Below are 14,325 nucleotides of genomic sequence, written 5' to 3' on the forward strand. Positions count from 1 at the left end.
AAATTCACATCTTGATTCGATTTTTTGGAAATCACCAATTACATGCCCGCTAAACACTATACGATTATTTTTTGATCGATGAAAAATTCACACATCTTGATTCGATTTTTGGAATTCACCAATTACATGCTATCACTATAATTAGCTATAATTATTGATTCCTGAACATGGCAGAACAGTTGGACGTTAAGCCCAATTTCATTTTTCAATTTCAATGCGCTAACCTCTTTGTGCAGCATTTGTGTAATTTACATATCACAATATAGATATATCACAGAAGAATCATTAAGTTCTTCGTATAATAATAATAATAATAATTGATTTATATAGTGCTAACAATTCAACTCGGCGAGCTGCTCTCCGATGCTGTACATAAGTACAACTAATAAAAAATTACAACAAGCTCAACACATTAATCCATAAAAAAAAGACATAAACAAAAAACGGTAAAATGGTAAAAGTCTGACACAAACACAGCTAGAACTGCATTCAATCAGTTCTATATTTGATTAAAAAGTTCGGTTTTGAGATACTTTATAAAACTTTTAATAGAATTTGCGCTTTTGGTTTCGTTTGATATTGAATTCCATAACTTCGGAGCACCGACGGCGAAAGATCGTACGGTGCTAGATGGGCTTTATTGTGGGAAGAGGTTGCGTTATCAAGAAGTGTTGGTGTTGGTTGTCCTTTTAAGGATGTCATTATATAATATTATAAAGATTTGAAGTTTTCCCCACCCATCTCATTCATACACGTGTAACGTTCTCTTTTATCAATACTGTCATTTCACATTCTATCAAGTAGAAATTTCCGAATAATATTAAAATATAACTCCTTAAGAAAGCAGAAATATATCGTGAGACCCAAATGAAGCTAAGAGGATTCAAAAAGAGGGATCAAGTTTTGAAACAGCTCTTTTTGTAGAACACTCATAGATTTATTTTTAGGGCAGAACATTTGCTTCCTTTTGGAATTATTCTTTTAGAGACACATACTTTTTAGTAGGTGTTTTTGAAAAATAAACCAACAGAGTTTTGATTTTTGTCCTTTATATTTTAAGTGCAGGACATTTGCTTGCTTCTTTTCGGAATTATTGTTTTTGAAGCGCATAAGTTCTTGTAGGTGTTTTTGAAAAATAAGCCAAAAGAGCTTCAAATTGTGTCCTATTGCATTTTAAGAAGTTCAATAAGAATATCCATCTGTCTGTTATAAAATGAAGTGTTTGATTTTACAAGTGCTTGGACTTTATGTGTGTTATTCTGTGTCTTTAGCCGGAGGTAAGGCTTGTTCTTTTTACTTTCATTACCAGAGAGAGTGAGAGAGAGAGAGAGAGAGGGGGGGGGGAGAGAGAGACTAACATATGGTTCCATTTTATTTCAATAATTCACTTGCGCGCAGGTTTTTTTTAAGGAATAGGAGGGAACCCGAGGGCCAAGAGAAAATCCACGAGGTTGGCCAGGCGATCCTACAAGTTGTCACATACAAGCGGGGAATCGGAACCACGCCACTTGACTCAATGACCGACCTTCTGATTAAACAAGCACGTTTTAACCATTCGGCCACTCTAATAGTAAGTGCAGGGATCAAAAATCCGAATTAACATAAATGTAATACATAATATATAATTTTTGTTCATGAATAAATTCCAGTTAACACTAGGCCGTGAAAGGGACAATAACACTCTTGCTGGCTTGAAAGCTCCAGAAAATAAATAATATCTCTATCTAAGTACTAGATGTTTAAGTGTCCTAACTGTTGTGTAAATTATCCATTACACCCTATATTACTTGTCAAGAGGGTTCGAAAATATTTTTAAATCGAAGTTTCATTTGAAAAGGTTTACGTTAAACGTTTCAAACCATTATGTTGAATTTTTCAAAATCTTTAAATAAGGTGTGTTAAGATGAAATTTGTATCATCAATTAATTGAAATATTCTAAAATAGTACAATTTGTTGACCAGAATAAAGATTGGGACATATTATTCAGTTACAACAAGAGTGGTATTGAGCCTTTAAACTCTATTTCATTTCATTTCATAAAAACATTAGTTCAGCAATAAGAATTTTTATTTTTATTTCCCATCTGTAGATATTTATATTTAATCTAAGACATCAAAAATCCGAGTTATAAAAATATAATACATAATATTAAACTTTTTGCATAAATAATAACTACTTTAGATTTCTAACAAATTTCTTGGCTTCTAAGATATCAAAAATTTTAGCAAACAGAAATAATTATAATAAATAATCTATATAAAAAAAATAACCAATAAATTAGTTTAGGTATTAACAAATTTTATACTGGTAAGGTTCATTTTTATATTTTTGTATTTAATATTGGCTTCTAAAACATCAAAAATTCGAGCAAACAGAAATATAATAAATAATATACAAACACTTTTAATAAATAAATTAGTTAAGGTATGTAACAAATGTTATACTGGTAATTCTCATATTTTTATATTTTTGTATTTAATATTGGCTTCAAATATTCGAACAAACAGAAATATAATAGATAATATATAAAAAAAAATAATAAATAAATTAGTTTAGTTATTAACAAATTTTATACTGGTAAGGTTCATTTTTATATTTTTGTGTTTAATATTGGCTTCTAAGACATTAAAAATATGAGCAAATAGAAATATATAAATAATAATATATAAAAATTCGAGTTAATAAAAATATGATACATAATAATAATTATAACAAATTTTTTATTGATAAGAATTTTGATTGTTATTTCTATATTTATAATTTTTGTATATAATGTTGAGCTTTGAGACCCCAAACATTCCTAGGTAACAAAAATATGATACATGATATAATAATTGTTTTCATTAATAAATTAGTTCAGATAATATGTAATAATTTTTTTACAGGTGAATAATTTTTATTTCCTAGTTTTGTATTTAATGCTGGATTCTAAGACATCATAAAGTCGTGTGATGCATTTCGATATGATTGTCCTTATTGAGTCCACGATCTGCTACGTGCAGATACGTTCGGGTACGTTTTGATACAATCAACATGTTTGCTACTACTGACCTTAATATATGATAAGACTTGATAGGATCACCACGATTAAAACCACGATTTCATTCACAACATAAATCGTGATAGTGGGAACCTAGCATTAACATAACAAAGTGGCAATTGTTACAACGAGTCTGAGCCAAGTTTAGAACGAATTCCAAAATGGCTGCCAATCTCTCCAACACCAGCTTTGAAAAAGGAGCAGTATTTTCAACGCTTTCAGCAATTAAGAGATGGGAAGGGTTAGGATTAGGGTTAGGACTATTTTTACAACTATTCAGTTTTTTAACTTCGCCGATGGAGGGCTGTGAAAGCATTGTCGTAACAATAGCCTGAGGACTATTTTTACGACTCGTCGTAACAATAGCCACTGACTTAACATAAATATAATACATAATATAATAAATAAAAATTGTGTTGTTATTTCAATTTTTATTTTCATTTTTGTATTTACTGTCCGGATTTAAGACGTCAAAAATCCGAGTAAAAGGAAATATATATATGTTGGGCTTTTATACCTCAGAAGTCAGAGATAAAACAAACATAACATATAATATAATATTTTTTCATAAATAAATTAGTTCAGATTTCTATCAATTTTCTTTATTTTTGTATTTAATGTTGGGCTTTAAGGCCTCAAAAATCCGAGTTATCAGAAACATAACATAGAGTATAATAATATTATTTAATGAATAAATTAGTTCAGATTTCTGACAAATTTTCTTGTAAGAATTTTTTATTTTTGTATTTATTGTTAGCCTTTAAGACCTAAAAACTCCGAGTTAACAGAAATATAACATATAATATAATAATTGTTTTCATAAATAAATTAGTTCAGAGTTCTAAGAATGTTTGTACTGGTAAGAATTTTTATTTCCATTTTTATATTTTTATTTTAATGTTGAACTTTAAAACCTCAACGATCCCGGTTAACAGAAACATAATTTATAATATTATTTTTGTTTTTAAAAGACCTAAATATATAATATAGTAGTCATTTTATGAATAGATTAATTAGACTTCTTACAAATTTTCTTGTACTGCTTGATATTTGATTTAATCACTGTAATCAACTTAATATGTTTAATACTCTGTATCTTTAAAAGAAAATAAAAATTATTATTTTTATTTCTATATTTAGTGTTGGGTTTTAAATCATTGAACATCAGGGTTTAATAAAATAAATAAAATAAACAAACAAACAAACAAACAAACAACAAACAAATCGTTATGATAATATATCTTATATCCGGCAATGTGATGCTGTTCAAAGTTAAGTAAAGTAAAAACGAAATCAACATTAAATATAATAAATAGGAGCCACGGTGGCTAGGTGGTTAAGACGCTGGCTAACTAGTCTGGCGGTCGGGTGTTCGATCCCTGCATTGGTAGAGAAAGTTCATCCACATTTTCCGACGTGGTTTCCCCTTGTCAGTGGTGCAGAACGGAGGGCCTGACAAGGACAGCTGTCTATTGCTTCGAATGATACGAAACCCCGAGGTCCCGTGTATATATTGGAATGCACGTAAAAGATTTTCTGGCAGTTGGAATTCGATATAAGAGTAGGCGATAGTGCCGCTGCTCGGGCAAAATTTCCCTCGTAGCACACTGTATTGCGTATGCCGGTCTTCATTAGCCCAGTATAGGAGCAGAACAGTAGGACGTTAAACCCCATTTCATTTCATTTATACTAAATAAATCATCAGAAATATTGAGGAGATATAGTTCTCGGCTAGTTAATGCTTTTTACGAGATTACTAGTAATCAAAAATTAATTATCATAATTTTGGACAACGTAATACTTTCCACCAGATAAATAGCAGTAATAAATTTTTCAATGAAATGAAGGGGGTGGGGTGGATTGACGAATGGTTAGCATGTGCGCGCTGTATCATAAGCCTGTCAATGAGTCAACTGGCTTGGTTTCGAATCCCCTATTGTACGTGACAAGGAGACGGGTTGCCTATCCAACCTCGTTGGTTTTCCCGGGCACTCCGGTTCCTCTCACTCCTAAATACCCCTACGCGCAAGCAAATTATTGAAATAAAATTAAAGCATATGTTAGTCCCGAAATGAAATGAAGTAAGGTTTAACGTCGTACTGTTCTGCCTCGACTGGGCTAATGAAGACGGGCATTCGCCATACAATGTGCTATGAAGGAAATTTTGCCCGAACGACTATACTGATAAAATCCTCAAAAAATTAATAAAAAAAACTCGTATCTATGCATATGGATAAGAATTACTTTATGTTTTTATCCTACAATTCAATAAGTCATTATGTAGCATATCAGAATCAATAATATGTAGTTTATGATTAATAGACTACTTATAATCTCGCTGGCTAAATCCACATGTCATTCCTCATCAAAACCTCTGTTAAATATTCAACTTTATTTTAAATTAATTGAACAATTTAATTAAAAATAGACCTGTATTTCTATAATACACAAAAAAATAAACAATTATAATAAGGGAAATTATGAAATAAATAAATGAAAAATTAATATAAATCTGATATTTTACAAAAAAATGCAAATCACGCACAATTTCATAAAATTTGATACCAGTATAGACGAATATGAATTGTGATATGTTTCAGATGCTGACGACCAATGCCGAGCTGTCTATGGATCTGGATCATACTTTTGTCGGGTAAGTGATTGTGACATGATATCTGACGAGGCTATTTCTAATTTTGATATGACAGGCTTATGTGGTTATTATAATACCCGTCCCGTGTGACTATATCTGGAACAGATAAAAGGCGTATACAGAGTCTTCAACATTGCAGGGTTAGATCTATGTCACACGTCCACGAGTTGTAACAATTTAAGGGCTATCGCTAACCCTAATGCTAATCCTAATCCAAGACCCAGTCCTAAGCCTTACCTTAACCCACAATCCGCGGCAAAAAGCACGTGCCCTAACCCTGTTTGCATCTCGTGAACTTGGGGAAATCTGCATGTGGCCTTCTGAAATAGACCTGACCACATTGCAGACACGAATTATTGGTCAATTCCAATCAATAGTGATGTTGTTACATTACCAGAAACATATGGACTCCTGATATCCGATATCCGTCTTCATTAGCCCAGTCGGAGCAGAACAGTAGGACGTTAAACCCCATTACATTTCATTTCGATATCCAATATTTAAGACACCATGAACAATTTTATTACTTGATAATTCCGCAGAACGACTTATCTTTGGAGATGTTCGCCAGTCAGATTGTCACGTGTCAAATGTCTCATCTATCACTATTCTTCTTATCTCAAGCATTCTTGTTCCAAATTTATATTCCAAATACATAAAAAAAACTACATCAGTAAATAAAGTAATGTTAATTCTGGTTTTTATTAAAATACAGAACCATCGTCCCAATAGAGTAATCAAATTCGATGTCGGTAGATACATAGAAGATATATTAGTGTGGGCTATACTATATACCCGAAAACACCGGAAAACACCCGGAAAACATTGGAAAACTACCGGAAAACACCATGTTATACTGAATACCGGAAAACACCTATTTAGGGTATTTTCTTAGTGTGTTTTCCGGTATTTAGTGTTTTTCCGGTGTTTTCCGGTATTCAGTAAAAAATGGTGTTTTCCGGTTGTTTTCCGGTGTTTTCCGGTGTTTTCCCATGTTTTCCGGTATATAGTATTGCCGATTAGTGTAATAGGGGTTAGACTTAAAGTTAGATAACAGATGTTTCAATAACGTGTGACAGCTTTTGTGTAAATGAAATACTTGTATGGCTGTGACACCACCACCCCCTTTAAATAAAGCACAAGCAAGTCTGGCGGGGTTATATTATTGTTATAATGTCAGTTTGTCATTGGAGTACGGAATAGAATAGATTTGAATGTCTCGTCAACATTAAACTTCGTTTATTTTGAGGCAAACGTGTGGTAATTTGCTATTGCTATGGTTTCGCCTTCGATTTTGTATATACGCCTGAATGTTAAATATACATTATGTAAAATTTAGATAAATAGCTGATCGTTCTTCCTATAATAGTTCAAAAATAGATAATACAAAATGAAAATATTGAAAATTTCAATCAAATATCTTTATTCTAAACGAAATTTTTTAAACTATAAAAAACGAAATAGGATCTGTGTTTTAATTAGAATGAATATTACCTAAATTGGTAAATCTGAAATAATTTATAGTAATTAATTTAAAGTTTACAATACTTTCTATAGATATCTCGCTATCTTAATTTTGAAACAAATATTGGCGCCAAATACATTTGTGTTCGTTTTAGTCTATTACATTACTGTCAACATAACAGTATTCATTACTTATTTCCCGATAGTTTCATTAATGAAAAGTTTAACTGTTTCCTATACACTGTAAATAATATTTTGGTATCTTTACCTTAAATTTGCCAGTAAATTGACTATATTTTAACACTGACTTGTAAATTTACACTTAAATGATAGATTTAGATTTACAAACAGCATGTAAATTTACAATGAGTGTAACATAACTTGTTCTTGTAAATAGAAAGTGAGGTAAATTCACGTTCACCGTAAATTTACACTGTGGTTGTAAATTTACCTCAAAGTTTTTTTTGCACTCACTGTACATTTATACTGTGGTTGTAAATCTAAATCTACCAATTTGGGGCACATTTACAAGTCAGTGTTAAAATATAGTCAATTTACTGGCAACTTTCTGCCAGTCAGTTTACGGTAAAAATACAATTTGAAGTGATGTATATTTACTCCATTAATGAAAAGTGTCACTGCCTCCTATAATGGCATGTTTGAATTTTAATATCAACCAAGAAAAGGGTTTATTCTGTTCTGTTATTGATATATTCTCTCTCTTCAGGCCGCGTATTCATCTGAGCCGTTTTTTGCAGCAATGTGTGGGCCTATGAATGGTATTTGTCAAGATACATCTACAAATCAATGTAGCGGCTCAATAACATTTAATAACTTCACGGTCTGTGGTGATAGAAAGGTGAGATAAATGCAAATGTATATATATAGCCTATATTATCGTATGCATGGTTCAACCCCGTAGAGAGAGAGAGAGAGAGAGAGAGAGAGAGAGAGAGAGAGAGCGGCTCAGTAACATTTAATAACTTCACGGTCTGTGGTGATAGAAAGGTGAGATAAATACATAATAAGTTTAGGATAAAGCACGAGACTGAGGTTATGTTGGGGAAAGAAAGACTGGGGAAAATAACCAGAGAAAAAGAAAAACCTAGGACAAGGTCTTTCTTTCGAGATTTATTTTCTGAAGTCTTTCTTCCCCAGCATAACCGAAGTCGTGGACTTTATCTTGCTTATAAACCGTTTGTGTCTGCATGTACGTAAAATGAGAATTCCAGAAAGAAAAACCTTATATCATATTTTCTTATAGAAAAAAAAACCTACCCTGGAATAATAACCCCAAATTCCCCTGTATATATCCAAAGCTTCCCCCGAATTTCAGACCGCAAGTTATTCCGGGCATAGAATATACCCCAAATATTAAGGAGATTTACCGTTATAAGTTTATACATACACTTATATTTTACGAGGTGGGTGGGGACTTATACACCGGAGAAAACCCACTAGTTTGGACACGTACAAACTGCTTAGATTTAACCCTACAAGTTGGGAATCAAAGCGACGCCAGTTGGCGCATTGGCAGACCCTTATGATCTAAAGCGCAAGGATTAGAACATTCGGCAACCCAACCCTGGCCCTCAAAGAACATATGGATATGAACTCAACAAAATGACATCTTTACTTTGTGGATATTTCAGTGGTGTGTAGCAGGTGAATGTGTTGCTAGCGACCAAGCTCCATCAAGACCTTCAGGTAAATAAATACTTTAAAGATATGTTCCCTCGAACATTAGGTCATTTGTTAAACTATCTTTGAGTCAACTGGCGTGGTTTCGAATCCCCGGTTGTACGTAACAAGGAGTAGGGTCGGCTGTCCAACCTCATGGGTTTTCTCCGGGTCCTCCGGTTTCCTCCCACTGCTAAAGACCCCTACGCGCAAGCGAATTATTGAAAACAAATTTAAAAACATATGTTTGTCCCGAAATGACCTAGTTTGTGTCGAGTGGACGTTAAACCCCATTCCTCTCCCTCTCTCAACTATCTAAACTGACTTGTAGCAGAGATATGTTTGAGACACGCATCCTACGCAGCAAGGTGGATCTTGATGTATCGCACCTGATGGATGCCAAGCGTCATTTGTTTATAAAAGGTCCACGGAATGATATTTAAAACAGCACCCAGGCTTCGTTTAGAGTTTTGCCTTTCTACTATTTAATCAGCTGGGTATTTTTAATGACATCGAATTATAGAATAAAATTTACCAATAAGCAGAGTGTCAACCACAGAGTCTGTCATTGCTGGTCCGGTCATCGTTTTAAAAGTGTACTTTTCAAACATCTCCTTGACATGTCTGTAAAATTGGAAATCTAAAACTATTGTATTTATACTACTATAACATAGTTTAAACATTTTAAGCATCGACAATTCTATAAAAATGAAAATAGAATGGGGATTAATGTCCAATTTTCTGCTCCTGTACTAGGCTAATGAAGACAGGCAAACGACATACAGTGTACTAGGATGGAAATTTTGCCCTGGCAGCGGCACTATGGCCTACTCTTATATCGAATTCGAACTGCCGAAGGATGTTTTACGTGCACGCTAATGTATACACGGGACCTCGGTGTTTCGTCCCATCCGAACGACTAGACAGCTATCCTTGTCAGGCCCTCCGTCCTGTACCTCTGACAAGGGGAAACCACGTCGGAATATCCCGATGAACTTTCTCGGCCAATGCACGGATCGAACACGTGACTTCCAGGCTAGCGAGCCAGCGTCCTACCCACTTAGCGAGCGAGAGAGAGAGAGAGAGAGAGAGAGAGAGAGAGAGAGGGCTTAACGTCCACTCGACACAAACTAGGTCATTTCGGGACTAACATATGGTTTAATTTTTTAATTTTATTTCAATAATTCGCTTGCGGGTAGGGGTCTTTAGCAGTGGGAGGAAACCGGAGGACCTCGGGGAGATCAAGCCTTCTATTGGAGATGATGTATTATGTGTAACCATAAAAGTAATTTTTCTATTTGGTTAATTTAGATTTGTGTCCACAAATGGATGATCCTACCGTAAGATGTGTTGCAGCGAATTGTGGTTTTATTACTGCCGGTAGACGAGCTCAGTGTTGTAGTACTTGTGCTGCAATGACAACACCAACGACATCAACAACAACAACGTCTCCAACAACTTCACAAACGACAACTATACTCACGACAACATCTCCGAAAACGTTTCCACCAACAACCATTCAACCAATACGCCGTGCCTCAACATGTACTCTGTTACGCTTTGCATATTATCTATGCAACGAAGCCCAATCTAATTCCTGGTATGAAATACGACGTTCAGTTGTTCGATTTTTAAGAAACCTAATGGTTCGTCGACGGCAATACCAAATTATGGGATAAACGACCACACAGTCTCATAACGAAAGCACAACAGAGTATCCTTAAATCTAAACTGGCTTATTTTTAAATACATCCTCCTGAATTTCTGGCAATAGTATTCAAAATAAGGTCTACGGCTTTCCTAATTATTAAAAAATGTAAACCCTTAAAATAATGTCTACTACTGAATTCCCAGCAATAATTTTCAAAATAAGGTCTGGTATATTTATTTAAACATGTCAACACTTAAACATACATTATGCAAGAGGTAAATCTGCCTATTACAGGTCTTTCTTTAGGCCTGAAATGCTATATAAATTATTAATTAGACATTTATTAACATGAAAAGAACATCATCAACTCTCGATACCATCTCATGTGCCCGATTTTCTTTGGATGTGAATCCGATCTGATGATTAAACGCAAACGTGGATAATCGAGACATAGTCAATTATCGTGATAGCGGTAACAATGACAATCGAGGCTACAGAGATTTTAAAATAAGGTTTTCTCGGCTTAGAATGAAATTTGACTGAAATTTTCAGCATAATCCCTTTACATTCTCTAGTTTGTATCTATCATAGTGGGGAGTGCCAGCTTTTTATCTAATCTTCCATAATGTATGTTTAAATTAAGGTCTACCACTGAACTAATGATTGAGAAGACTTGGATTGTCGAATGTTTACCGCGTTCGCGTTGTATCATAAGGTCTATCATTGAGTCAACTGGCGTGGTTTTGATTCCTCGGTTGTACCTGACAAGGAGAAGGGTCGCATGTCCAACCTCGTGAGTTTTCTGGGAAACCTCCGGTTTCCTCCCACTGCTAAAGATCCCTACGCGCAAGGGGATTATTGAAATTAAATTGAACCATATTATGTTAGTCCCGAAGTGACCTAGTTTGTTTCGAGTAGACGTTATCTCTCTCTCTCTCGCTCTCCCTCTCTCTCTCTCTGTGTGCACTTATGACTGAAGATTGCCAACACTTAAAATAACGTATGCGACTGACCTAATTATTGAAAAATATAAGTAATTATAAACGAATATTTTGTGCTTTATGTGAGCCAGTTTTGATTTAACTGTAATTGCTATTTCATTCTAAACGTGTATTATGCAAGATTTATATTAAACTTTTAATAAACAGTCATATAGCGTCGGGGGGGGGGGGAGTCAAAATGTCGTATCTGGGTTTTGCGAAATTGTCCAGGAGAGCCAACAATAGCACAGGGGTTAAGAATCAAAATGTAACGTCAAAATATCGTATGTAAAATGTCGTATTTCTAAAGCTTTTCTCAAATATTTATGTACAAAATGTATGTGTAGCCATTTAAACAGTATGTAACTATCCGCACATATCATGATCAGCATCTGGTACAGAAATAAAGAGTGAAAGCTAGTTAATTGCAATTTTATACAGTAAAGACATATCTCAGGAAAAAATTCACCATTACCTGCTTCAGTTTCATAGATTTCACACAGTAGAGGCTCAATAATAATTTCAATAATACGTATTTAACCATAAAACAATACTAGCTATATTTCGTTTGATTGCAATGATTTGGTTAGACGCAATGTTGATTTTTTCAAGAAAATACATTTTCGCTCTTAATAATTCTTTTTTTTTTTGGAACACCCCATATACGACATTTTGAAACAGTATCTATAAAACCTCTTTTTATTGGCTTAGAAATACGACAACCAGATGAAAAGATGCGCAAGAAAATTCTCATTCTGAAGAAACAAAAAAGTGAATTTCGCAAAATATGCCAGATACGACTCTTTGACTCCCCACCGACGATAGCTGTATTTAATGTGGTATCGGTGTGAATTATTACTCCATGTGTTTAGCTGATTGTTGTGTATTGTTATTGTGATCTTACAGGTTTCGGTGTTAAATGCTGAATTTAAAACTTAAACATACATTATGCAAGATCTAAATCTGCCAAATGCAGGTCTTTCTTTAGGTCTGAAACGTTCTCTAAATTATTAATTACACATTAATTGACTTATCCAGACCATAATCAACTCGCGATGTCATCGCTAGCTTGCGATATTTACTGGATTATAATCCGATCTGTTGCTCAACGCTCATTCATGATTAAATTTTAAAAAATTGAATAATCGAGACTATGCTTTCATCGTACCGACTTTAGTAATGATGATCGAGGCTAGGCCCAAAATTCAATTATTAAATTTTTGGTTCAGAGTGGAGCAAACTGACTGAAATTTTCAGCAAATTCCCTTTACATTATCTAGTTTTTAACTATTATAGTGAGAACTGCCCGCTCTTTATCTACTCTCCCATACATGTGTCTTTAATAGACTGGTCGAGCCTTGTTTCTCAAAATCTTAACTAAAGGTAAAATCCAAATTTAAGTAGAGACTTCAGTTTTGATTGGCTAAGCACTAAAATCAATCTAATATTATCCAATCAAATTACTAAAATTTGGATTTTATCGTAGTTAAAATTTCGTGAAACAGGCCCCAGTGATATAGCTGTGTTTGGTTAGCTGATTGTTTTATTGTTATAATGACCTTATAGCTGAGGTGTCGGTGTTAATTGTTTAATTTAAAACTTAATAAACAGTGATATAACAACTTGTCTCATATAATTCTTGGGGATCACGTTGGCTAAGTGGGTAAGGCGCTGGCTCGCTAGCCTGGAGGTCGGGTGTTCGATCCCTGCATTGGCCGAGAAAGTTCATCCAGATTTTCCGGCGTGGTTTCCCCTTGTCAGTGATGCAGGACGGAGGCTGTCCTGTCTAGTCATTCGGATGAGACGAAAAACCGAGGTCCCGTGTACACATTGGCGTAGGCCGTAGTGCCGCTGTCCGGGCAAAATTTCCCTCATAGCACACTGTATATGCCCGTCTTCATTAGCCCAGTTCGGAGCAAAACAGTAGGACGTTAAACCCCATTTCATTTCATTTCATATAATTCTTTATAATATGTATAAACGTAATCCACCAATAACGGTAATTAATGTTCAATGAATACCGCATAAATGATCGTTTCAAGGGAGAAAAATAATAATGCGCACACTTTGGGTTTGTGGTCCCGCCCCACCATTACATCACATCCCATCCCAATATTCGCTGTCCTTATATCAATAGCAACCCACCAAGAACGGTAACTGTTCAAGGAATCAGGCGAAAATTGTCGTTTCAAGGGAGAAGAAAATAATAATGTGGGCACGTTATTATCATTGGAAAATGTACCTGCCAACAGTGATCATATGCTTGTCTCAAATCTGAAGCCATGCAGTTTAAGTTCGGGCTTGTTTTTTTTTTGGGGGGGGGGGGCGTAACTTCGAACTGACAGAAATCAAATCCACTCGGCAAACCTCAGCAGATTCCAGTACCATACATCTAGCCTCGGCTATATGACGAAGTCCGCCATTGGAACTACTTTCAAGTTCCCGGATTACCAACGGCGTTGCCCACGAAGACGCCTTTGAAGAATGTTTTATCATAAAAATATTTCAAAGACTGAAGCTGTTTTTCTTTCAAGTTTATCCAATTTTCTTCAAATAAGGACAACTGTGCACTAAACATTCAACACACGCTTCGAACGACGCAATTTTGATAACTTCTTTTTATAAGCGGCAAGTTTTCTTAATAAGTAAACCGGTGCCGCATCGCAATTGTATAGGCGTAGGTACATACCACTTACCGTCATACAGTCCAGGCTAGATGTAGCGTAACGGAAACCCCCGAGGTTTGCCGAGTGAAATCCAATCCGAAAAAACATTCAATATTAACTGAATTATGGGTGTATTTCCGTTTCAAGGGAGACAATAATAAATTTGTACACTTCGTGATTTGTGTTAAGA

The 14,325-nt window shown here is 34.6% G+C and overlaps 1 long non-coding RNA gene across 1 annotated transcript; it reads left to right on the forward strand.

The window, feature by feature from the left end:
• Positions 1-837: 837 nt before the first annotated feature.
• Positions 838-13,085, forward strand: LOC130010406 (uncharacterized). The gene is made up of 5 exons (XR_007680238.2): positions 838-1,277; positions 5,642-5,694; positions 7,886-8,017; positions 8,811-8,865; positions 10,150-13,085. It is a non-coding gene; the product is annotated as an uncharacterized LOC130010406 (long non-coding RNA).
• The last annotated feature ends 1,240 nt before the right edge of the window (positions 13,086-14,325 follow it).

This window comes from Patella vulgata, chromosome 1, assembly GCF_932274485.2.
Source record: "Patella vulgata chromosome 1, xgPatVulg1.2, whole genome shotgun sequence".
NCBI lineage: Eukaryota > Metazoa > Mollusca > Gastropoda > Patellidae > Patella > Patella vulgata.